Below are 23,026 nucleotides of genomic sequence, written 5' to 3'. Positions count from 1 at the left end.
CCATCACCAAACCACGCACCCACTTCTAGGTGCTCTCCCTGGGCCAAGTGAGGGCTGCTGCCATGGTGGTAGGTCGGGAGGAGGCCCTTGCCCAGTATACTCTGGCTTCACTTCAGAACGTAAAAATCTTTCGCCTTTTACTAAAGATATCCGTGGAGAGGAGCAAAACTGAGTTTTGTGGCAATTTTTGCATGCTCCAGCTTGCTGGGGTTTCCTTAATTGGGTTCAACAACAGAATAAAGGAATGGGTGGGTGGGGTTTCGGTGGGAGACTGAACCCTGGGGTTGCTGGGAAGAGGCCCTTATTTGCATATTGTAGCCATGGATGGCCTTCTTCCGGGCAGCGGAACAGGTGATGCTCTGTCAGCAGCATAGAGCTGAGAACAGAGCAGCCTGCGGACGATGGGCTGTTGCCGTTTTTGTTTTTCCATCACCAAACCACGCACCCACTTCTAGGTGCTCTCCCTAGGCCAAGTGAGGGCTGCTGCCATGGTGGTAGGTCGGGAGGAGGCCCTTGCCCAGTATACTCTGACTTCTCTTCAGAACGTAAAAATCTTTCGCCTTTTACTAAAGATTTCCGTGGAGAGGAGCAAAACTGAGTTTTGTGGCAATTTTTGCATGCTCCAGCTTGCAGGGGCTTCCTTAATTGGGTTCAACAACAGAATAAAGGAATGGGTGGGTGGGGTTTCGGTGGGAGACTGAACCCTGGGGTTGCTGGGAAGAGGCCTTCATTTGCATATTGTAGCCATGGATGGCCTTCTTCCGGGCAGCGGAACAGGTGATGATCTGTCAGCAGCATAGAGCTGAGAACAGAGCAGCCTGCGGACGATGGGCTGTTGCCGTTTTTGTTTTTCCATCACCAAACCACGCACCCACTTCTAGGTGCTCTCCCTGGGCCAAGTGAGGGCTGCTGCCATGGTGGTAGGTCGGGAGGAGGCCCTTGCCCAGCATACTCTGGCTTCTCTTCAGAACGTAAAAATCTTTCGCCTTTTACTAAAGATTTCCGTGGAGAGGAGCAAAACTGATTTTTGTGGCAATTTTTGCATGCTCCAGCTTGCTGGGGCTTCCTTAATTGGGTTCAACAACAGAATAAAGGAATGGGTGGGTGAGGTTTCGGTGGGAGACTGAACCTTGGGGTTGCTGGGAAGAGGCCCTCATTTGCATATTGTAGCCATGGATGGCCTTCTTCCAGGCAGCGGAACAGGTGATGCTCTGTCAACAGCATAGAGCTGAGAACAGAGCAGCCTGCGGACGATGGGCTGTTGCCGTTTTTGTTTTTCCATCACCAAACCACGCACCCACTTCTAGGTGCTCTCCCTGGGCCAAGTGAGGGCTGCTGCCATGGTGGTAGGTCGGGAGAAGGCCCTTGCCCAGTATACTCTGGCTTCTCTTCAGAACATAAAAATCTTTTGCCTTTTACTAAAGATTTCCGTGGAGAGGAGCAAAACTGAGTTTTGTGGCAATTTTTGCATGCTCCAGCTTGCTGGGGCTTCCTTAATTGGGTTCAACAACAGAATAAAGGAATGGGTGGGTGGGGTTTCGGTGGGAGATTGAGCCCTGGGGTTGCTGGGAAGAGGCCCTCATTTGCATATTGTAGCCATGGATGGCCTTCTTCCGGGCAGCGGAACAGGTGATGATCTGTCAGCAGCATAGAGCTGAGATCAGAGCAGCCTGCGGACGATGGGCTGTTCCTGTTTTTGTTTTTCCAACAACAAGCCACCACCCACTTCTAGGTGCTCTCCCTGGGACAAGTTAGGGCTGCTGCCATGGTGGTAGGTCGGGATGAGGCCCTTGCCCAGTATAATCCGGCTTCTCTTCAGAACGTAAAAATCTTTCGCCTTTTACTAAAGATTTCCGTGGAGAGGAGCAAAACTGAGTTTTGTGGCAATTTTTGCATGCTCCAGCTTGCTGGGGCTTCCTTAATTGGGTTCAACAACAGAATAAAGGAATGGGTGGGTGGGGTTTCGGTGGGAGACTGAACCCTGGGGTTGCTGGGAAGAGGCCCTCATTTGCATATTGTAGCCATGGATGGCCTTCTTCCGGGCAGCGGAACAGGTGATGCTCTGTCAGCAGCATAGAGCTGAGAACAGAGCAGCCTGCGGACGATGGGCTGTTGCCGTTTTTGTTTTTCCATCACCAAACCACGCACCCACTTCTAGGTGCTCTCCCTGGGCCAAGTGAGGGCTGCTGCCATGGTGGTAGGTCGGGAGAAGGCCCTTGCCCAGTATACTCCGGCTTCTCTTCAGAACATAAAAATCTTTTGCCTTTTACTAAAGATTTCCGTGGAGAGGAGCAAAACTGAGTTTTGTGGCAATTTTTGCATGCTCCAGCTTGCTGGGGCTTCCTTAATTGGGTTCAACAACAGAATAAAGGAATGGGTGGGCTTTTTTCGGTGGGAGACTGAACCCTGGTGTTGCTGGGAAGAGGCCCTCATTTGCATATTGTAGCCATGGATAGCCTTCTTCCGGGCAGCGGAACAGGTGATGCTCTGTCAGCAGCATGGAGCTGAGAACAGAGCAGCCTGCGGACGATGGGCTGTTGCCGTTTTTGTTTTTCCAACAACAAACCACGCACCCACTTCTAGGTGCTCTCTCTGGGCCAAGTTAGGGCTGCTGCCATGGTGGTAGGTCGGGAGGAGGCCCTTGCCCAGTGTACTCCGGCTTCTCTTCAGAACGTAAAAATCTTTTGCCTTTTACTAAAGATTTCCGTGGAGAGGAGCAAAACTGAGTTTTGTGGCAATTTTTGCATGCTCCAGCTTGCTGGGGCTTCCTTAATTGGGTTCAACAACAGAATAAAGGAATGGGTGGGTGGGATTTCGGTGGGAGATTGAGCCCTGGGGTTGCTGGGAAGAGGCCCTCATTTGCATATTGTAGCCATGGATGGCCTTCTTCCGGGCAGCGGAACAGGTGATGATCTGTCAGCAGCATAGAGCTGAGATCAGAGCAGCCTGCGGACGATGGGCTGTTCCTGTTTTTGTTTTTCCAACAACAAGCCACGCACCCACTTCTAGGTGCTCTCCCTGGGCCAAGTTAGGGCTGCTGCCATGGTGGTAGGTCGGGAGGAGGCCCTTGCCCAGTATAATCCGGCTTCTCTTCAGAACGTAAAAATCTTTCGCCTTTTACTAAAGATTTCCGTGGAGAGGAGCAAAACTGAGTTTTGTGGCAATTTTTGCATGCTCCAGCTTGCTGGGGCTTCCTTAATTGGGTTCAACAACAGAATAAAGGAATGGGTGGGTGGGGTTTCGGTGGGAGACTGAACCCTGGGGTTGCTGGGAAGAGGCCCTCATTTGCATATTGTAGCCATGGATGGCCTTCTTCCAGGCAGCGGAACAGGTGATGCTCTGTCAGCAGCATAGAGCTGAGAACAGAGCAGCCTGCGGACGATGGGCTGTTGCCGTTTTTGTTTTTCCATCACCAAACCACGCACCCACTTCTAGGTGCTCTCCCTGGGCCAAGTGAGGGCTGCTGCCATGGTGGTAGGTCGGGAGAAGGCCCTTGCCCAGGATACTCTGGCTTCTCTTCAGAACATAAAAAACTTTTGCCTTGTACTAAAGATTTCCGTGGAGAGGAGCAAAACTGAGTATTTTGGCAATTTTTGTATGCTCCAGCTTGCTGGGGCTTCCTTAATTGGGTTCAACAACAGAATAAAGGAATGGGTGGGTGGGGTTTTTTCGGTGGGAGACTGAACCCTGGGGTTGCTGGGAAGAGGCCCTCATTTGCATATTGTAGCCATGGATGGCCTTCTTCCGGGCAGCGGAACAGGTGATGCTCTGTCAGCAGCATAGAGCTGAGAACAGAGCAGCCTGCGGACGATGGGCTGTTGCCGTTTTTGTTTTTCCAACACCAAACCACGCACCCACTTCTAGGTGCTCTCCCTGGGCCAAGTGAGGGCTGCTGCCATGGTGGTAGGTCGGGAGGAGGCCCTAGCCCAGTATAATCTGGTTTCTCTTCAGAACGTAAAAATCTTTCGCCTTTTACTAAAGATTTCCGTGGAGAGGAGCAAAACTGAGTTTTGTGGCAATTTTTGCATGCTCCAGCTTGCTGGGGCTTCCTAAGGCTACGTTCACATTTGCATTGTGCGCCGCAGCGTCGGCGCTGCAGCGCAAAACGCAGCAAAACGCATGCACAACGCTGCGTTTTGCGCCGCATGCGTCCTTTTTTTTATTGATTTTGGACGCAGCAAAAATGCAATTTGCTGCGTCCTCTGCGCCCGGAAGCGGGCGCCGCAGTGACGCATGCGGCGCAAACGCAAGTGCGACGCATGTCCATGCGCCCCCATGTTAAATATAGGGGCGCATGACGCATGCGGCGCCGCTACGGCGCCCGCCGCTAATGTGAACGTAGCCTTAATTGGGTTCAACAACAGAATAAAGGAATGGGTGGGTGGGGTTTCGGTGGGAGACTGAACCCTGGGGTTGCTGGGAAGAGGCCCTCATTTGCATATTGTAGCCATGGATGGCCTTCTTCCAGGCAGCGGAACAGGTGATGCTCTGTCAGCAGCATAGAGCTGAGAACAGAGCAGCCTGCGGACGATGGGCTGTTGCCGTTTTTGTTTTTCCATCACCAAACCACGCACCCACTTCTAGGTGCTCTCCCTGGGCCAAGTGAGGGCTGCTGCCATGGTGGTAGGTCGGGAGAAGGCCCTTGCCCAGTATACTCTGGCTTCTCTTCAGAACATAAAAATCTTTTGCCTTTTACTAAAGATTTCCGTGGAGAGGAGCAAAACTGAGTTTTGTGGCAATTTTTGCATGCTCCAGCTTGCTGGGGCTTCCTTAATTGGGTTCAACAACAGAATAAAGGAATGGGTGGGTGGGGTTTCGGTGGGAGACTGAACCCTGGGGTTGCTGGGAAGAGGCCCTCATTTGCATATTGTAGCCATGGATGGCCTTCTTCCAGGCAGCGGAACAGGTGATGCTCTGTCAGCAGCATAGAGCTGAGAACAGAGCAGCCTGCGGACGATGGGCTGTTGCCGTTTTTGTTTTTCCATCACCAAACCACGCACCCACTTCTAGGTGCTCTCCCTGGGCCAAGTGAGGGCTGCTGCAATGGTGGTAGGTCGGGAGGAGGCCCTTGCCCAATATACTCTGGCTTCTCTTCAGAACGTAAAAATCTTTTGCCTTTTACTAAAGATTTCCGTGGAGAGGAGCAAAACTGAGTTTTGTGGCAATTTTTGCATGCTCCAGCTTGCTGGGGCTTCCTTCAGCCCATAGATACACACACACGTTTGAATCTCGCGGACACGCCCACTGTCAATACCCATTGGCTTTTGCTCTGCCAATGAAATTGCTGCGTGCAACTATTGCCATAGCGACGAAGAGCTTTCAGAAATGTGAAAGTGTGAGCCAATCAGAAAGGGCAGGCGGTGACGGCGTGACATCAAGAAATATGAACTACGTGGGCGCGGTTAATAGTTTAAATGGCCGTACGTGAACAGAAAAGGGAGGAGCTGTGACGCCGAGAAAGCAGCAGTGCGCTTTAAGGTAGTAGCGAGATAAACCGCTAGGCTGCAGAATAGTGCGGACCCTGCCCCCCGCTTGGCTCCTCGCTTTTTGCACTAACCAGTCTTACACAGCGCTCTGTGATAGAATTAGACTCTTCTATGCACCACTGTCGGCGCCCCATTGTGAGGAGTGGGCGGAGCTCTGCGGGGAGGGGCGGGGCTGTGGCGGAGCGTCCTATTACCAGTCCAGAGTGCCGCACGTTGTGCCGGTGTTCTGAAAATTGTCGGCATGTCGTAGATAGTAGGGATGGGCGAGGCTACGGAGTCACGTGCCGCAAACTGACCAATCACGGCCAAGCAACAGCTGAAGATGCAGGGTGGAGAGAAGAGGAGCTCTGGGCGGGGCTCTGGGCGGCAACATGCCTGAAAATTTCAGGGACGGGCGTGATTATGGCACCTGGGGGCCTGGTTAAAACCACAATAGTGAGGGAGGGGGCGTGACAAAGGGAGGGGGGTGTTACTATGCTCAGAAATTTCAGGGCGTCTTCATTTCTGCAAAGGGGGGTGATTAAAGCAGCGGGGAGTGACTACATGCCGAGAAGGGGAGTGTATACATGCCCAGGAAGGAAGGTCAGTCCTGAACGTGCATTCATTGAACACTCAGGACAGATAGCCGAGACAGATAGCCGAGAGTAGGAAAGCAGTTATGGAGGACGCTACGGCGGTGAGTGCGATTATCGTGCCGTGTGGATGAGCCCCTATCTCTTCGCGCTGAGATAGGGGCTCATTCAGATGGAGCGATGATCGCGTGTTCACGCAGAGCGAAGAGATAGGGGCTCTTCCACACGGCACGATAATCGCACTCACCGCCGTAGCGTCCTCCATAACTGCTTTTCTCCTCTCGGCTATCTGTCTCGGCTATCTGTCCTGAGTGTTCAATGAATGCACGTTCAGGACTGACATTCCTTCCTGGGCATGTATATACTCCCCCCTGCTTTAGGGGGGTGCCAACACTGCTACCCGTAGTAACCCTTTGGTGGGGTGCCAACACTGCTACCCGTAGTAACCCTTTAGGGGGGGGCCAACACTGCTACCCGTGGTAACCCTTTAGGGGGGTGCCAACACTGCTACCCGTAGTAACCCTTTAGGGGGGGCCAACACTGCTACCCGTAGTAACCCTTTAGGGGGGGGCCAACACTGCTACCTGTTGTAACCCTTTAGGGAGGTGAGGGCGCGGGGGGCTGTGTATGGATGGATAGGGGGTCCCTTATGGCGGGTGCCCGTGTATGGATGGATGGGGGTCCCTTACTGCGGGGGGCCTGTTTATGGATAGATAGGGGGTCCCTTACTGTGGGAGGCCTGTGTATCTCTGCCCACAATGCCTAGTTTGCAATATGGAAGGAGCACATTCAGGAGCGCGCATTTCTGGCGACGCGCAATTCCCGCATTTCTGCCGGTGCGCATTCAGGAGCGCGCATTTATGCCTTTTGGCGTGCATTTTGCATGTAAGGAGGTGCGCATTCAGGATCGCAGATACCTATTCTGCCTGAAGTAACCTGTTGCCTTTATTCCCAGCGGATCCATATTCTGCCTGTAGTAACCTGTTGCCTTTATTCCCAGCAGATCCGTATTCTGCCTGTAGTAACCTGTTGCCTGTATTCCCAGCGGATCCGTATTCTGCCTGTAGTAACCTGTTGCCTTTATTCCCAGCAGATCCGTATTCTGCCTGTAGTAACCTGTTGCCTGTATTCCCAGCGGATCCTAACTAAGCCCCGTGTCCATATTCCCATCATACATCCTCCATCCCATAGTCCTGTGCCCATATACCCATCCCATAGTCCCGTGCCCATATACCCATCATACACATCCTCCATTCCATAGTCCCATTCTCATATACCCATCCTCCATCCCATAGTCCCGTGCCCATATACCCATCACACATCCTCCATCCCATAGTTCCGTGACCATATACTCATTATGACATCTTCACCATGGCAACCATTCTGACAACATCGTAACCATGGCAACCTATATTAAATAACCGCCAACATTACAACCTATTATGACATTATTGTCACCACTGCAACCTATTATGACATCGTCGCCGTGGCCACCATTATGACATTTCCGTTGATACACACACACTTTTCCTTTCACAGTAACTGTTAGTTATAGCACCTCACTTCTCTCTTTTTCCCGGTCACATCTCTCATTTTCCCCCTCACGTCTCTCATTTTTCCCTCACTCCTCTCATTTTCCCCCTCACACCTCATTTTCCCCCTCACACCTCTCATTTTCTCCCCTCACTTCTATCATTTCCCCCCTAACACCTGTTATTTTGACCTCACACCTGTCTTTTTCCAATCACTCCACTATTTTCCCCTCACTCCTCTCCTTTTGCACTCGCACCTCTTCACTTTCACCTCACACCTCTCATTTTCCCCTCAGTATATACCTGTATGTCATCTGCTCCTGTATATAGTATATACCTGTATGTCATATCCTCCTGTATATAGTATATACCTGTATGTCATGTCACCTGTATATAGTAAATACCTGTATGCCATCTCCCCTCTATATAGTATATACGTGTATGCCCTCTCCCCTGTATATAGTATACACCTGTATGTCATCTCCCCTGTATATAGTATAAACCTGTATGCCATCTCCCCTGTATATAGTATATATGTGTATGTCATATTCCCTGTATAAAGTATATACCTGTATGCCATCTCCTCCTGGCTGTCAATTTGCCTCCAACAATTTCCCTTTCACTTTTTCCCCATTATGTAGATAGGGGCAAAATTGTTTCGTGAATTGGAACGCGCGGGGTTAAAATTTCGACTCACAACATAGCCTATGACGCTTCTGGCGGTCCAGATGTGTGACTGTGCCAAATTTTGTGGCTGTAGCTGCGACGGTGTAGATGCCAATCCCGGACATACACACATACATACACACATACACACACGCCCACATTCAGCTTTATATATTAGATGTTGCATAAATATGCGGCACTTTTACTATATTTGTAGGCTTAACTATGCAGGACTATTACTGTATATGGGGCAAAACTATCTGGCCCTATAATTGTATGTTTGGACATAACTATTTGGCACTATTACTATATGTATGTGAATAAATTTGCTGTACTGTTGCTGTATATGGTGCAAAAATGCTTATTACTATTTACTGTATGGGCTTAACTAGGCAGCACTATTTACTGTATATGGAGCTTAACTATGTGCACTATTACTGAATTTAGGGCATAACAATGCAGCAATATTACTGAATAGGACCATAATAATCCTGCACTATTACTGTATGGGGAATAACTTATGCGCTATTGCTGTGGTGCATAAATGCTGCACTATTAATTTATGTGGTATAAAAGCTGCGTTACTACTGTATGTGGCCTAACTGCCGCGCTATTACTGTATGTCGGCCTTAACGGGGCTGCATTACCTCTTTATGGTGGCACATTACTATTTTTTGGAGCCTAAGACAGGTTATTATTGTTTATTATCCTTCACTATTATTTTTGTTGTAAACGGTGGCGCATTACTATTTATAGCCTATAACCGTATGGCCATCATAACTACAATAATGCAGCCCATTACTGCCCACGATAAATGATAATTTGAAGGCCCATTATACCACGACAAATAATAATGAACCCCATTATAGCCGAACATAACTAATAATGCAGTCCATTAGGCCACCATAGCTAATAATGCAGGCCCATTATACACCCACCACCTAAACTAATAATGCATTCCGTTATACCCCCATAAATAATAATGCAGTCCATTATACCACCATAAGTAATAATGCAGCACATTATACAACTCATAACTAATAAAGCAGGTCAATTATGGGAGTCGTTTATTTTATCATATTTATCTATTATTACTGCTAAAATCTAGATTTATCTCTGTGGCTCCTTTCACACTTCCGTATTCTCGAAATGTATGTAAACATACTCCTAAACGCAAGCGTATTCGCCTACATTCCAAAAGAGTTGAGCCGATATTTTAACGCCGAAACGCTTCGCTACGTGTATCAACGTGTATGGTAAGTGTAGCGGTATACATATACGCACCTTGGTTAGCCGTCAAAAAGCAGGCATATGGTATTACAACCTGTTCCTAATCCAACGCGGATGCGCCTGCTGCAATTGCCACGTATGAGGAAATACGTTCTATATGCGGGGCAAGTTGACTCAACTATACTGTGTCAGTACTAAATTTCCAAACCTACGGCCCCACCTGTAATTATGCCCAGGGCCCAGCTTTGCATATAAAAAGGCCCTGTTTGTCTCATCATAAATAAATGTTGGAATATAGAAATTGATGACATCTACAAATGCAGAGGTCCTTGGCCAATAGATAGTGAGAAACTATCATAGAAAATGTTTTTTGGTTTCCTACAATTGTGAAATAAGGTTTACATGTACCATAACATGTGCAATTGTTTTTTTAGTTTGCAGAAGAATTTCTTCGGAAAAAACAAATTGATGGCGTGGACACAACTGGAAAAGCTGTAGAGGAAGCACGAATGGACATAGCGTGCTCCCTGATACAGTATCTAAAGGTATAACCCCACATTCTCAGAACATTATACTACCATTCTATTTTCTATGTCTCACAATTATTGTTATAACCATCAGTGACATGTATAATTAAAAATGTCTTTCCTTTTAAAATCCCTCAGGTTGGCGCCCCTTGAGTAGGCAGTAGGGTCAGCATACAGCCTGGATGGGAGAAGAGGAGACAATGATGACGTAAGGCCGGGCCCTGACTGGCTGGCGGCGGTCACGTGGCCCGCTTCCCTTTTAAGAAGGGGAGGAGGTGCCAGCGCCCTCACTTCGTTGCCGCCAGCCACTGAGTTGTACCTTGTTAAGTATGTCTGCTTTTTTAGATGCCTTGCTGGAGCAAGTCAGAAGGAGGATCGCTTAGGAGGGACCTGGATGGCTTCTCCTGGCGCTGGATGGAGCTCCTTCAGGTGGTGAGTATGGCGCTGCGGGAGGGAGGGCTGAGGCCTTCTTTCTGGCGTGACGGGGAGCGGTAATGGCACCGGCGCAGAGCGAAGCAGGAAGCAGCGCAGCGGCCGGTATGTGTGTGGCGCCGGTCCTTGGGGAGGGCGATCGATTGCTGGACGTGGATACGGCGGCAGCGGTGAGTGCCCCAGCGCTGGAAGCGGACTCGGCACATGTGCTGGGCCTGCATGATGTCCCCGGTAGGGCGGGCCTTGGCACACGTGCAGAGGCCGTGTCTGATAGTGCGGCAGTGGTGTCTGATCCCCGGTAAACACGTGCTGCTGAGAGGATGTCAGCGGATGACGGGGACGGCAGTTACAGTGGTGTATGTGCGCAGCAGGCCCTCGCCATCGGTTGGAGCGAGCAGATGGCATCGGCAGTTGATGGGGAGGCGGGGCCTGCAGCTGGTATGAAGACTGCTACGTGTGAATGGGAACGCATGGCTTTAGATGCGGCTGAGTTAAATGTGGTTTCGAAAAGGAGCTGCAGATCAGGGAGACCTGTGTCCATTTATTGCAGTACACTATAATACGCCATTTACCAAACTCTTCATTAAGAGTCACAGAACCGGCGCAGCACACCCATATCCGTAGCTTCAACCCTTAAACTTATATTGGGGTCCAAGCTGTGATCGAACTCTGTCTATGCGCTGGTCGGAGCTGTGGAAATGGCTGAGCTGGTCGTGCAATGCCATTCCTGTAAGTGGATGGGCTACGGCCGATGTGTCTGTAACTCTGAACACTTGACATATTCCCATCAGTGAGTGACATAAGAAAGTCCCTTCTATTTACCCCACATAACCAGAGCCATTTATTTTGCATGATCCCGATTGATAAACTTCTCCTTCTAGAAACTTCTGTTATAAATTTTTATTCTTAGCGATCCAGTATACTCCTCCCCAGTGGCCTCTGTCTGTCTTGTCTCCTTTGGTTTGACTGCTGTATTCGTCCATCGATCACCTTCTGCAAGCGCTGGAAGAAAATAACAGTCGGCTAAACCGAGAGGTAAGAGCCGCAGTCCCCGTCACACGTGTGTGGTGTTCGGAGGGCTTGGTATATGCTCCAATTATAGAACTTGTCCTCCATTAGGCGCTGCACATTCTGCCACCATACTTACCGGATGCCACAGTAGACCCCATTCTAAGTCTGTGCTGCCTGGTGCATTGCATATGGATGTTGCAATTAAAAAATTGCATTGACCTCGCATGACACTCGCTTATGTTTCTTTCTTTTTTTCTGTCCGGAAATCAAACTTTTTTTTTTTTTTTTTATCGCAAATGGGTATGAAGCCTAAGGATGAGAACCGGCAAAGCCAAAGCTTTTCCTCCACATGCGCCTGGACTCCCTGACCGTTTATGGTGAGAATTCACATCACATGACCGTCGTGACTAATGGTGATGTCATTCATGGTGACGTAATGCCACACTCAGAAACTGTGAGGGATTAGAGCCATGGCAGCCGGGCTCAGACCATGTGTGCACCATTAATGTCTTCCTCCATTTCCTTTACAGCTGCGGGAGAAGCTCAGTGACAAACTCAACTACTACTTTAAGAAGTTGGAAGACTCCACGTCGCATCTGCTCCGTTGGAGAAGCGAGAACCACTATGTGCTCCATGGTTTTCCCCTTTATATCTGTATTTAGTCATTTTTGTATAATAAAATTTTATATTTTCTATGTTTTTGCGATACTGAGTCGCTGGTTTCTCGGTAATGGGCCGTGTCCTCAGCGTTAGATAATTTACATCAAGTTTATAGCTTATATTAATTAAACCGCTTGCAGACTCTGCCCCTCCCATTAAGACATTCCCACTTTTTAGAACTCTGTCATAAAGGTGGGCCCAGCTGGCAGAGCGTAAGTAATGGCTCTTTGTAGCTGCTTGCAAGCAGTGAATTGAAACATCCCCGTTCTTGCATTTTCACAACTGCCACGATATAAACACGAGCGGCTCCTGGTCCTCATGGGTCTCTTGTGTCCAGATGTCAACGGTACAGCCGACGATGTAGTGCTGATCTGCTGCAGCAGCGTTGGAGGCCCTGCCATGGTGGCCATGAGGTTTCATCCCTTAAACTGTTCTCTTTTTAAAGGGGTTGTCCATGACTGTGACATTGATGGTCTCTCATTAGAGTATGTCATCTGTGTGTGATCTGTGGGGGTGCGACACCAGCACCTCCGCCTTTTAAGTTGTTCGATGGAACTTGTCAGTCCCTGCGCTGCACAGCTCCGCCGACAGACGTGCTGTACCCGACCTTGGACACAGCCCCGGTGACGCCGCTGTGCTGTGGGTGTCGGTGACTGAGCAGCTCCGGCTGACACCAGGGAAGAGCTAACAGCCAAGATGGCGGGTGTAACCAGTGGTAAAGACAGGCTATCAATGTTAACCCCTTATTGACCAAGGCAATTTTTACATTTCTGACCACTGTCCCTTTATGAGGTTATGACTCTGGAACGCGTCAACGGATCTTGGCAATTCTGACGTTGTTTTGTCGTGACATATTCTACTTCATGATAGTGGTTAAATTTATTTGATATTACCTGCTTTTATTTGTGTAAAAAATGTAAATTTGACAAAAAATTTCGCAATTTCCCAACTTTGAATTTGTATTCCCTTAAATCACAGCGATATGTCACCCAAAATACTTAATAAGTAACATTTCCCACAAGTCTACTTTACATCAGAACAATTTTGGAAACAATTTTTTTGGTTGTTAGGGAGTTATAAGGGTTAAAATTGACCAGCAATTTCACATTTTTAAAACAAAATTTAAAAAACTATTTTGATTAGGTTCCACCTCACATTTAGGAGTCTATATAGCAAAAAATACCCAAAATGACACCATTCTAAAAACTGCACCCCTCAAGCTGATCAAAACCACATTCAAGAAGTTTTTTAACCCTTCAGGTGCTTCTTGAGAGCTAAAGCAATGTTGAAGGAAAATATGAAAATTTAACTTCTTAGTCATGGAAAAGATCTTTTAGCAACAATTTTTTTATTTTCCCAAAGGTAACAGGAGAAATTGGACTGCAAAAGTTGTTGTCCAATTTGTCCTGAGTACGCTGATACCCCATATGTTGGAAAAAACTGTTTGGGCACAAGTTGGGGCTCGAAAGGGAAGTACTGAAGTTTTGGAATGCAGACTTTGATGGAATCGTCTGCGAGGCGTCATGTTCCGTTTGCAGAACCCCTGATGTGCCTTAACAGGGAAAAAACCCACAAGTGACAACATTTTGGAAAGTAGGCCCCCAAAGAACTTGTGTAGATGTGCCTCCTTTGGAATGAATCTGTTTCCTGTAAATTAGTAGTGCATGGAGGTGTGGTACCATTTAAAGCAATCCTTCATACACAGGCCAGGTTTTTTGGGGCAGGTGTCGCATTGATAGATGGTGTCCTTGCGTATTCCTCATTTGGAGCACACTTGGCTCCTTTTTTGCGGCTTTCATTTTCTTCCAGTTGGCGGGACCACCCCCGGAAAATACTGACCTGGTACAATACGTGTACCTTCAGTTCCAGAAGTACTGGGGCCCGCTTCTTCCCTCGTGCCAAACATCAAGGCCTTAACCACTACCTCCTGGAAACGAAGGTACGACGTATCGGTGTTGTGTGCACATCGTGACAGCAGGAAAGCGTTGAGCATTGCCATTTGTACAATGTGCACGGACAGCTTTTTGTACCATACCCTGGCCTTTCTCAAAGCACTGTACGGTTGGAGGAGTTAGGTGATCAGAGAGATCAACGCCCCCCATGTTTTTGTTGTACCCCAGTACACTGGTCGGTTGGCTGACCTCTGTAGAGGTACCCCTTACAGTGCTGAGGGCGCTGCCATCACCGTGTATGGTGGTCAATAGGACATCCCTTTTGTCCTTGTGCTTGACCACCAGCAGGTGGTCGCTACAATGGGCTTTGCTCTCACCTTTTGTGAGAGTCGGCCCAACTAGCGTCTTCGGGAGACCTTTCTGTTTTTTGCGGACAGTACTGCAGGCTGCGGTACCTCGCGCAGAGAGGGATTTGTAGAGTGGGATGCTGGTGTAAAAGTTATCGGTATAGAGGTGATAACCTTTATCCAGCAGTGGGTGCACCAAATCCCACACAATTTTCACACTCCCTCACAGGTTAGAAAGGACACTCAGGCGGTTCAATCCTGGTGTCCTTCCCTTCGTAAACTGTAAAGCTGTGGGTGTACCCTGAGGTACTCTCACACAGCTTGGACAGTTTGATTCCGTACCTGGCCCTTTTGCTGTGCAGGTATTGATGGAATTTGAGCAGCCCCTTAAAATGAATTAAGGACTCATCCATGCAGATGTCCCTTTGAGGCACGTACACTTCAGCAAAGTTTTTGTTGAAGTGTTCAATGACCAGCCGAACTTTGAACAGACGGTCAAAGTTGGGGTCATCTCGTGCGGGACACCGTGCATTATCGTTGTAAGGGCTCATTTCCACATGCGAGGCACACGTCCATATCTCGCATGTGGAAACCAAGCTGTGGAGCCGGCACTTTGGAGCGGAGCGTGCAGCTACATGTGTTCTTATGCTGTCGCACGCTCCGCTCTGGAGTGTCGGCTCCACAGCTTGGTTTCCACATGCGAGATACGGACGTATGCCTCGCATGTGGAAATGAGCCCTAATGCAGGAACTTGGCCTCATGGATGGCCTCAATACGCGTCCGGGTCATGACCATTCGGAACACTGGAGTGTTATACAAAATATCCACACTCCAATATTGCCGAAGTTCAGGCTTCTTCAGGATCCCCATGTGGAGGACCAGGCCCCAAAAGTGCATCATTTCAACTGCGGCTACAGGAGACCAGTTAGAATATGATGAACCCAAGTTTTGGTCCAAAAATTGCTGAGCATACAAGTTTGTTAGCTCCACCATGAGGTTAAAGAAAGCCTCAGAGAAAAAGACTTTGAAAAAGTCTAGTTCTGTGAGGCCGGTGGTGTCAAACTTGATTCCTGATTCTGCCACAAAATCAGGAATCAGTGGCTTTTAATTTTCAGGTGGTGGGGTCCATATGGGGTCTGCAGTGGGGTGCGCTGGTTCATCTTCACTAATGGTGGGCGCTTCATCATCTTCATCATCAATGATGGGCCTTGCCTCATCTTCTGTCCTGCGGCGTCTGCGTGGTGGTTCCGCAGGGCCGGAGGAGGAAGATGAGGAGTGGGAAGAGGATGAGGAAGAATCTGAAAAATAAAGAAAAGTGGGATCCTCGCTATCAGTGTCGGAGGCAAGGAAAGAATATGCCTCCTGCGCTGAATAGCGCTCTTGGGACGAGCGGGACTTTTTTTTTGTAAGTGTGGTGCTTGGGTGTACTTTATTGGTAACTGTGTAAGTGGGGGGGGGATAGTGCTTGGTGCAAACTACTCTGAAAAGAAAAAGCTAAAGGGAAAAAAAATAACTGTGAAAGAAAAGTCTAAAACAGCAGGCCCTAGCTCTGATAAGTGAACCGCGTCACTTATCAAAGTTCAGCGGCTGCTGGGTGTGCGCACGGAGATGTTAAAAAAAAAAAAAGGAAGGCACGGGTTTGACGCGGCGGCTGGGTGAGCGCAAGGAGATGTGAAAAACAAAAAAAAGGAAAACCGCAGGCACAAGCTCTGATAAGTGAACTGCGTCACTTATCAAAGTTTGGCGGCTGCGGGATGGGTGTACGGAATTGTTCAAAGGGGGCTGATGAAAAAAAAGCGAGCACGAGTGATCGGTGAACTGCGTCAACAATCAACGCTCGGCGGCTGCTAAACGTGCGCACGGAGGCGGCGCAAAGAGGGACGAAGGGGGTTAAAAAAGAGGGGGGAGGGGCTGTTAACACTTACGTTTGTAGTCTCTCTTCTTTCTTCGGTTTTCTTTCCCTCTTTTCTAACGCAGGGGATTGTGGTGTTACAGGCTTCTGTAGCACCACAAGGCCCAGCAAGACAAGATCTGGCTGTGTGACCACTCTGCAGGAGTCCTCAGCTAGAGTGGGGACCCCTGCAGAGCGGTCAGACAGGTCACCTGCAGGTGACAGACAGGTCACAGAGCGGTCACACCGCTGATGTGAGCTGTCATTGGTGGGGTCGAATGATAACAACGATCCCACCAATCCCTGCAGGCCCTGGTGACCATGGCAACTGCCTAGGGTCCCTCCGATCCTAGGCAGGTCACCAGCAGGTCACACAGGGGTCACAACGTGACCGCCGCTGTGCCCTATGATTGGCGCAATCGTCGATAGTCCTGCTGGGCCTGCACTAGTCTCTGGCCTGCGATAGGTGCGATTGCAGCACCGATCCAGGCCCGCTACAGCAGGGGACAGCCGGGTACAGCAGGGCACAGCTCGGTAATACCGCCGCTGTGCCCTGCGATTGGCGTGATCGAATCTATCGGCGATCATGCCAATCCGGGGGTCTTGCCAGGCACCGGCCCTAGGATAGAGTACATCGCTACTCGATCCTAGCCTGGGACCTCTTTATTTCAGCTGCCCCGACTGGCTGAAACAATGAGAAACGGTGTGATTGGCTGTTCAGAATTGAACAGCCAATCACAGCGATCGTGAGACCGGGGGGGCCGAGCCAGGCCTTGGGATGCCGACGCCATCTTCCTGCAGGTAAGATGGCGCCAGAAATTTAATGCGTTCACCGCGACTTAAGTCGCGATGTCGCATTAAACAGTATGACGTACTATCCCGTCACTGGCAATTAAGTCCCAGGTTACCTTGCCGGGATAGTACGTCATATGGGATTAAGGGGTTAATAGCCTAGAGAGGGACCATGGTTATTGGCTTGCCCCTGGCTAAAAACACCTGCCCCCAGCCACCCCAGAAAAGGCACATCTGGAAGATGAGCCTATTCTGGCACTGAGCCTCTCTCTTCCCACTCCCCTTTAGCGGTGGGATATGGGGTAATAAGGGGAATACGGATATACTGGGAATAAACGCAACAGGTTACTACAAGCAGAATACGCATCTGCTGGGAATAAAGGCAACAGGTTACTACAGGCAGAATACGGATCCGCTGGGAATACAGGCAACAGGTTACTACAGGCAGAATACGGATCTGCTGGGAATAAAGGCAACAGGTTACTACAGGCAGAATATGGATCCGCTGGGAATAAAGGCAACAGGTTACTTCAGGCAGAATAGGTATCCGCGATCCTGAATGCGCACCTCCTTACATGCAAAATGCACGCCAAAAGGCATAAATGCGCGCTCCTGAATGCGCACCGGCAGAAATGCGGGAATTGCGCGTCGCCAGAAATGCGCGCTCCTGAATGTGCTCCTTCCATATTGCAAACTAGGCATTGTGGGCAGAGATACACAGGCCTCCCACAGTAAGGGACCCCCTATCTATCCATAAACAGGCCCCCCGCAGTAAGGGACCCCCATCCATCCATACACGGGCACCCGCCATAAGGGACCCCCTATCCATCCATACACAGCCCCCCGCGCCCTCACCTCCCTAAAGGGTTACAACAGGTAGCAGTGTTGGCCCCCCCCTAAAGGGTTACTACGGGTAGCAGTGTTGGCCCCCCCTAAAGGGTTACTACGGGTAGCAGTGTTGGCACCCCCCTAAAGGGTTACCACGGGTAGCAGTGTTGGCCCCCCCCTAAAGGGTTACTACGGGTAGCAGTGTTGGCACCCCACCAAAGGGTTACTACGGGTAGCAGTGTTGGCACCCCCCTAAAGCAGGGGGGAGTATATACATGCCCAGGAAGGAATGTCAGTCCTGAACGTGCATTCATTGAACACTCAGGACAGATAGCCGAGACAGATAGCCGAGAGGAGAAAAGCAGTTATGGAGGACGCTACGGCGGTGAGTGCGATTATCGTGCCGTGTGGAAGAGCCCCTATCTCTTCGCTCTGCGTGAACACGCGATCATCGCTCCATCTGAATGAGCCCCTATCTCAGCGCGAAGAGATAGGGGCTCATCCACACGGCACGATAATCGCACTCACCGCCGTAGCGTCCTCCATAACTGCTTTCCTACTCTCGGCTATCTGTCTCGGCTATCTGTCCTGAGTGTCACGTTCAGGACTGACCTTCCTTCCTGGGCATGTATACACTCCCCTTCTCGGCATGTAGTCACTCCCCGCTGCTTTAATCACCCCCCTTTGCAGAAATGAAGACGCCCTGAAATTTCTGAGCATAGTAACGCCCCCCTCCCTTTGTCACGCCCCCTCCCTCACTATTGTGGTTTTAACCAGGCCCCCAGGTGCCATAATCACGCCCGTCCCTGAAATTTTCAGGCATGTTGCCGCCCAGAGCCCCGCCCAGAGCTCCTCTTCTCTCCACCCTGCATCTTCAGCTGTTGCTTGGCCGTGATTGGTCAGTTTGCGGAACGTGACTCCGTAGCCTCGCCCATCCCTACTATCTACGACATGCCGACAATTTTCAGAACACCGGTGTTCTGAAAATTGTCGGCATGTCGTAGATAGTAGGGATGGGCGAGGCTACGGAGTCACGTGGCGCAAACTGACCAATCACGGCCAAGCAACAGCTGAAGATGCAGGGTGGAGAGAAGAGGAGCTCTGGGCGTCAACATGCCTGAAAATTTCAGGGAGGGGCGTGAGTATGGCACCTGGGGGCCTGGTTAAAACCACAATAGTGAGGGAGGGGGCGTGACAAAGGGAGGGGGGCGTTACTATGCCCAGAAATTTCAGGGCGTCTTCATTTCTGCAAAGGGGGGTGATTAAAGCAGCGGGGAGTGACTACATGCCGAGAAGGGGAGTGTATACATGCCCAGGAAGGAATGTCAGTCCTGAACGTGCATTCATTGAACACTCAGGACAGATAGCCGAGAGGAGAAAAGCAGTTATGGAGGACGCTACGGCGGTGAGTGCGATTATCGTGCCGTGTGGATGAGCCCCTATCTCTTCACGATGCTGAAGTTGGTTTCTTATTCGTTCAGTTTCTTATTCGGCTATTTTTTATTTTCTGTTTTTTTCAGGTTTTTCAATAAAAATAAACCATTCTAAGTATATAATATTATGCGGTCATGTGCCCTCTTGTGAATACACATAAAAACAGATAAAAATATTAGAAGGCTGGCACAAAAATGGGCATCAAAGTGGGCACTGAGGTATGGTATTAAAGGTGTTAAATGGCTTTGTGCCACTGATCTGACACCTGACTTGCATACCTTGTGATGCCACACATCAAGTTCCTGTCAATCCAGCCTGGCACAAATGGGTTCTGGGCATCAGAACTGGCATCAAAGTGGGCAGAGAACCAATTTTCACACATGCGAATAAGTAACAGCTATTTTTAAGGGGTTAAATGCCTTTGTGCCACTTATTAAACACCTGATTTACATACCTACTGATGCCCCACATGAAATCCATGTCACTCCAGCCTGGCACAAATGGGTTCTGGGCATCAAAACTGGCATCAAAATGGTCAAATCGCCCATTTTCACAGATTTGAATAAGTAACAGCTATTTTTGAGGGGTTAAATGCCTTTGTGCCACTGATCTAACACCTGATTTACATACCTACTGATGCCACACATGAAATCCATGTCACTGCAGCCTGGCACAAATGGGTTCTGGGCATCAGAACTGGCATCAAAGTGGGCAAATCGTACATTTTCACAAATTTGAATAAGTAACAGCAATTTTTAAGGGGTTAAATGCCTTTGTGCCACTAATCTAACACCTGATTTACATACCTAGTGATGCCCCACATCAAAGTCAAATCACTTCAGCCTGGCACAAATGGGTTCTGGGCATCAAAACTGGCATCAAAGGGGGCAAATCGCCCATTTTCACAGATTTGAATAAGTAACAGCTATTTTTAAGGGGTTAAATAGCTTTGTGCCACTGATCTAACACCTGATTTACATAACTACTGATGCCCCACATGAAATCCAAGTCACTGCAGCCTGGCACAAATCGGTTCTGGGCATCAGAACTGGCATCAAAGTGGGCAAATTGCACATTTTCACAGATTTGAATAAGTAACAGCTATTTTTAAGGGGTTAAATGCCTTTGTGCCACTGATTTAACACCTGATTTACATATTTAATGATGCCCCACATGAAATCCATGTCACTCCAGCCTGGCACAAATGGGTTCTGGGCATCAAAACTGGCATCAAAGTGGTCAAATCGCCCATTTTCACAGATTTGAATACGTAACAGCTATTTTTAAGGGGTTAAATGCCTTTGTGCCACTAATCTAACACCTGATTTACATACCTACTGGTACCCCACATGAAATCCATGTCACTGCAGCCTGGCACAAATGGGTTCTGGGCATCAGAACTGGCATCAAAGGGGGCAAATTGCACATTTTCACAGATTTGAATAAGTAACAGCTATTTTTAAGGGGTTAAATGCCTTTGTGCCACTAATCTAACACCTGATTTACATACCTACTGGTACCCCACATGAAATCCATGTCACTGCAGCCTGGCACAAATGGGTTCTGGGCATCAGAACTGGCATCAAAGTGGGCAAACAGCTCATTTTCACAGATTTGAATAAGTAACTGATGTTTTTAAGGGGTTAATTGCCTTTGGGCCACTGATCTGACACTTAAAATACACAGAAAGTGATGCCCTGCATCAAACCCAGGTCCCTTCAGCCTGGCCCAAATGTTTTCTGGGCATCAGAACTGGCATCAATTTAGGCAAACAGCCCATTTTCGCAGATTTGAATAAGTAACTGATGTTTTTAAGGGGTTAAATGCCTTTAGGCCACTGATCTGACACTTAAAATACAGAGAAAGTGATGCCCTGCATCAAACCCAGGTCCCTTCAGCCTGGCCCAAATGGGTTTTGGGCACCAGAATTGGCATCAAAGTCGGCAAACAGCCCATTTTCACAGATTTGAATAAGCAACTGGTGTTTTCAAGGGGTTAAATGACTTTGGGCCACTGATCTGACGATTACAATTCACAGATAGTGATGCCCTGCATCAAACTCAGGTCCCTTTAGCCTGGCCCAAATGGGTACTGGGCATCAGAACTGGCATCAAAGTGGGCAAACAGCCCATTTTCACATATTTGAATAAGTAAGTGATTTTTTAAGAGGTTAAATGACTTTGGGCCACTGATCTGACACCATTATTACATGCATTTTGATGCCCTGCATGAAATTCATGTCACTTTAGCTTTTCCCAAATGGGTTCTGGCCGTGAGAATTGGCATCAAAGTTGGCATTGATTTTAATGATTTGAATAAGTAACTGAATTTTAAGGGGTTAAATGACCTTGGCCACTGATCTCACACCACTATTACATACACAGGCTGGAGACACACTAGCGATTTAAAAATCGGTCCGATTTATTGCAGGAAAGTCTGACGAGTGCAATGCAAGTGTCATGTGAGTGTCAGGCGTTTTTTGTGCGAGTACAATCTGACTTTTCACACCTAACACCCGATCTACATCCGACTGCAGTGCGATTTTAACATGAGATTTTACATACAGAAATGTTATTAATCATTTACACATAGTTTTAAAACGTAATATTCTTCAAAACGTATATATATATTCTAGATAGATAGATAGATTAAAAGCCGGCAAATGATCAGCCACGTACATTTTAATCAGAGTGACAGGTTAGATTACGATAGAATAGAGATATACACATAGAATAAATGTGTGGTGTGTGTGTGTGTATACATATATACAGTATATATATATACAGTATATATATATATATATATATATATATATATATATATATATATATATATATATTATAACGCTGATAGCGTCACTCTGTCCAAAGCCTTTATAGACTGCGCAAGCGCGACGCGTCTGCACAGTCTGGATCCCACAGTGTGACACATCCGGGGAGGAGGATTGTGGCCCAGGAGATCGCGGTATGAGTAAGCACTGAACGCATACCGCTATCTCCAACGGAGAAGCAGAGACGCACCAGGAGGGTGAGTATGAAGGGGGAGGGTGAGCCATGCTATATTCACCTGTCCCCGTTCCACCGCCGGGTCTTCCGCATCCTCTGGCTGTGACGTTCAGGTCATAGGGCGCGATGACGTGGTCAGTGCGCGCCCCCTGCCTCAACAGTCACAGCCAGAGGACACGGATGACAGAGTGGCGCGCGGCGGTGGAACAGGGACAGGTGAATATCACAAGTGCCGGGTGTGACGGGGCATGCGACAGAGCAGGAAGAGACACCACGCCAGTAATCAATCCAATAAAATTTATCGGAACAGGGAACTGGGACAACACAAATCAAAGTAATTCTGCAGCGTCCGTAATTAGTCTACAATGAGTCCACACAAAGGGAGCAGATCCGGGGGCGCCACCTGGCAATTCGAAGCCAGGAAAAAGAAAAATAATCCTGGGATGGGTTTACTGGATCCAGCAGATGAGGGACACAACACCATTCCACGTGGCAGCTTTTAATCCTCCACACACGGGCACCAGGATCTCGCCTCAGCATACGATCCCAGCCCTTCGCAAGTCACCACACAATTGAATCAGCCAACACATGAGTCTATTGTTCTGTGTCCTGGGATCCATCCCTCCATGAGGGAAAGCTCCCCCTTCTGGTTGTTGACTCAAGCCTGATTACATAGCAGTCCAGGGACACAGGCCGTGGGAGGGACACGCTGTTACACCGG

At 48.7% G+C, this 23,026-nt stretch overlaps 1 long non-coding RNA gene and 12 other non-coding genes across 16 annotated transcripts; all 13 read left to right on the top strand.

The window, feature by feature from the left end:
- Positions 1-96: 96 nt before the first annotated feature.
- On the top strand, positions 97-212 carry LOC143810528 (U5 spliceosomal RNA). Its single transcript, XR_013222979.1, has one exon. It is a non-coding gene; the product is annotated as a U5 spliceosomal RNA (small nuclear RNA).
- Positions 213-522: 310 nt separating this feature from the next.
- Positions 523-638, top strand: LOC143810468 (U5 spliceosomal RNA). Its single transcript, XR_013222921.1, has one exon. It is a non-coding gene; the product is annotated as a U5 spliceosomal RNA (small nuclear RNA).
- A 310-nt stretch (positions 639-948) lies between these two features.
- On the top strand, positions 949-1,064 carry LOC143810347 (U5 spliceosomal RNA). The gene has a single exon (XR_013222804.1). It is a non-coding gene; the product is annotated as a U5 spliceosomal RNA (small nuclear RNA).
- A 310-nt stretch (positions 1,065-1,374) lies between these two features.
- LOC143810268 (U5 spliceosomal RNA) lies at positions 1,375-1,490 on the top strand. Its single transcript, XR_013222728.1, has one exon. It is a non-coding gene; the product is annotated as a U5 spliceosomal RNA (small nuclear RNA).
- Positions 1,491-1,799: 309 nt separating this feature from the next.
- LOC143810471 (U5 spliceosomal RNA) lies at positions 1,800-1,915 on the top strand. Its single transcript, XR_013222924.1, has one exon. It is a non-coding gene; the product is annotated as a U5 spliceosomal RNA (small nuclear RNA).
- A 310-nt stretch (positions 1,916-2,225) lies between these two features.
- On the top strand, positions 2,226-2,341 carry LOC143810404 (U5 spliceosomal RNA). The gene has a single exon (XR_013222860.1). It is a non-coding gene; the product is annotated as a U5 spliceosomal RNA (small nuclear RNA).
- Positions 2,342-2,650: 309 nt separating this feature from the next.
- Positions 2,651-2,766, top strand: LOC143811294 (U5 spliceosomal RNA). Its single transcript, XR_013223581.1, has one exon. It is a non-coding gene; the product is annotated as a U5 spliceosomal RNA (small nuclear RNA).
- Positions 2,767-3,076: 310 nt separating this feature from the next.
- Positions 3,077-3,192, top strand: LOC143810470 (U5 spliceosomal RNA). Its single transcript, XR_013222923.1, has one exon. It is a non-coding gene; the product is annotated as a U5 spliceosomal RNA (small nuclear RNA).
- Positions 3,193-3,502: 310 nt separating this feature from the next.
- On the top strand, positions 3,503-3,618 carry LOC143810664 (U5 spliceosomal RNA). Its single transcript, XR_013223104.1, has one exon. It is a non-coding gene; the product is annotated as a U5 spliceosomal RNA (small nuclear RNA).
- A 313-nt stretch (positions 3,619-3,931) lies between these two features.
- LOC143810472 (U5 spliceosomal RNA) lies at positions 3,932-4,047 on the top strand. Its single transcript, XR_013222925.1, has one exon. It is a non-coding gene; the product is annotated as a U5 spliceosomal RNA (small nuclear RNA).
- A 604-nt stretch (positions 4,048-4,651) lies between these two features.
- Positions 4,652-4,767, top strand: LOC143810267 (U5 spliceosomal RNA). Its single transcript, XR_013222727.1, has one exon. It is a non-coding gene; the product is annotated as a U5 spliceosomal RNA (small nuclear RNA).
- Positions 4,768-5,077: 310 nt separating this feature from the next.
- On the top strand, positions 5,078-5,193 carry LOC143811162 (U5 spliceosomal RNA). The gene has a single exon (XR_013223449.1). It is a non-coding gene; the product is annotated as a U5 spliceosomal RNA (small nuclear RNA).
- Positions 5,194-6,592: 1,399 nt separating this feature from the next.
- LOC143809177 (uncharacterized) lies at positions 6,593-12,153 on the top strand. 4 transcript variants are annotated; one of them, XR_013222118.1, is made up of 6 exons: positions 6,593-6,943; positions 9,921-10,031; positions 10,152-10,445; positions 11,356-11,480; positions 11,765-11,833; positions 11,987-12,153. It is a non-coding gene; the product is annotated as an uncharacterized LOC143809177 (long non-coding RNA). The 4 variants fall into 4 exon arrangements; XR_013222116.1 differs by lacking the exon at positions 6,593-6,943 and having other exon boundaries at positions 9,197-10,031; XR_013222119.1 differs by lacking the exons at positions 6,593-6,943; positions 9,921-10,031; positions 10,152-10,445 and adding an exon at positions 10,455-10,883.
- The last annotated feature ends 10,873 nt before the right edge of the window (positions 12,154-23,026 follow it).

The sequence above is a fragment of the Ranitomeya variabilis genome, chromosome 2, assembly GCF_051348905.1.
Source record: "Ranitomeya variabilis isolate aRanVar5 chromosome 2, aRanVar5.hap1, whole genome shotgun sequence".
NCBI classification, from domain to species: domain Eukaryota; kingdom Metazoa; phylum Chordata; class Amphibia; order Anura; family Dendrobatidae; genus Ranitomeya; species Ranitomeya variabilis.
Note: the sequence above shows the minus strand (reverse complement) of the source record. Positions and strands in the feature narration are given on the sequence as shown.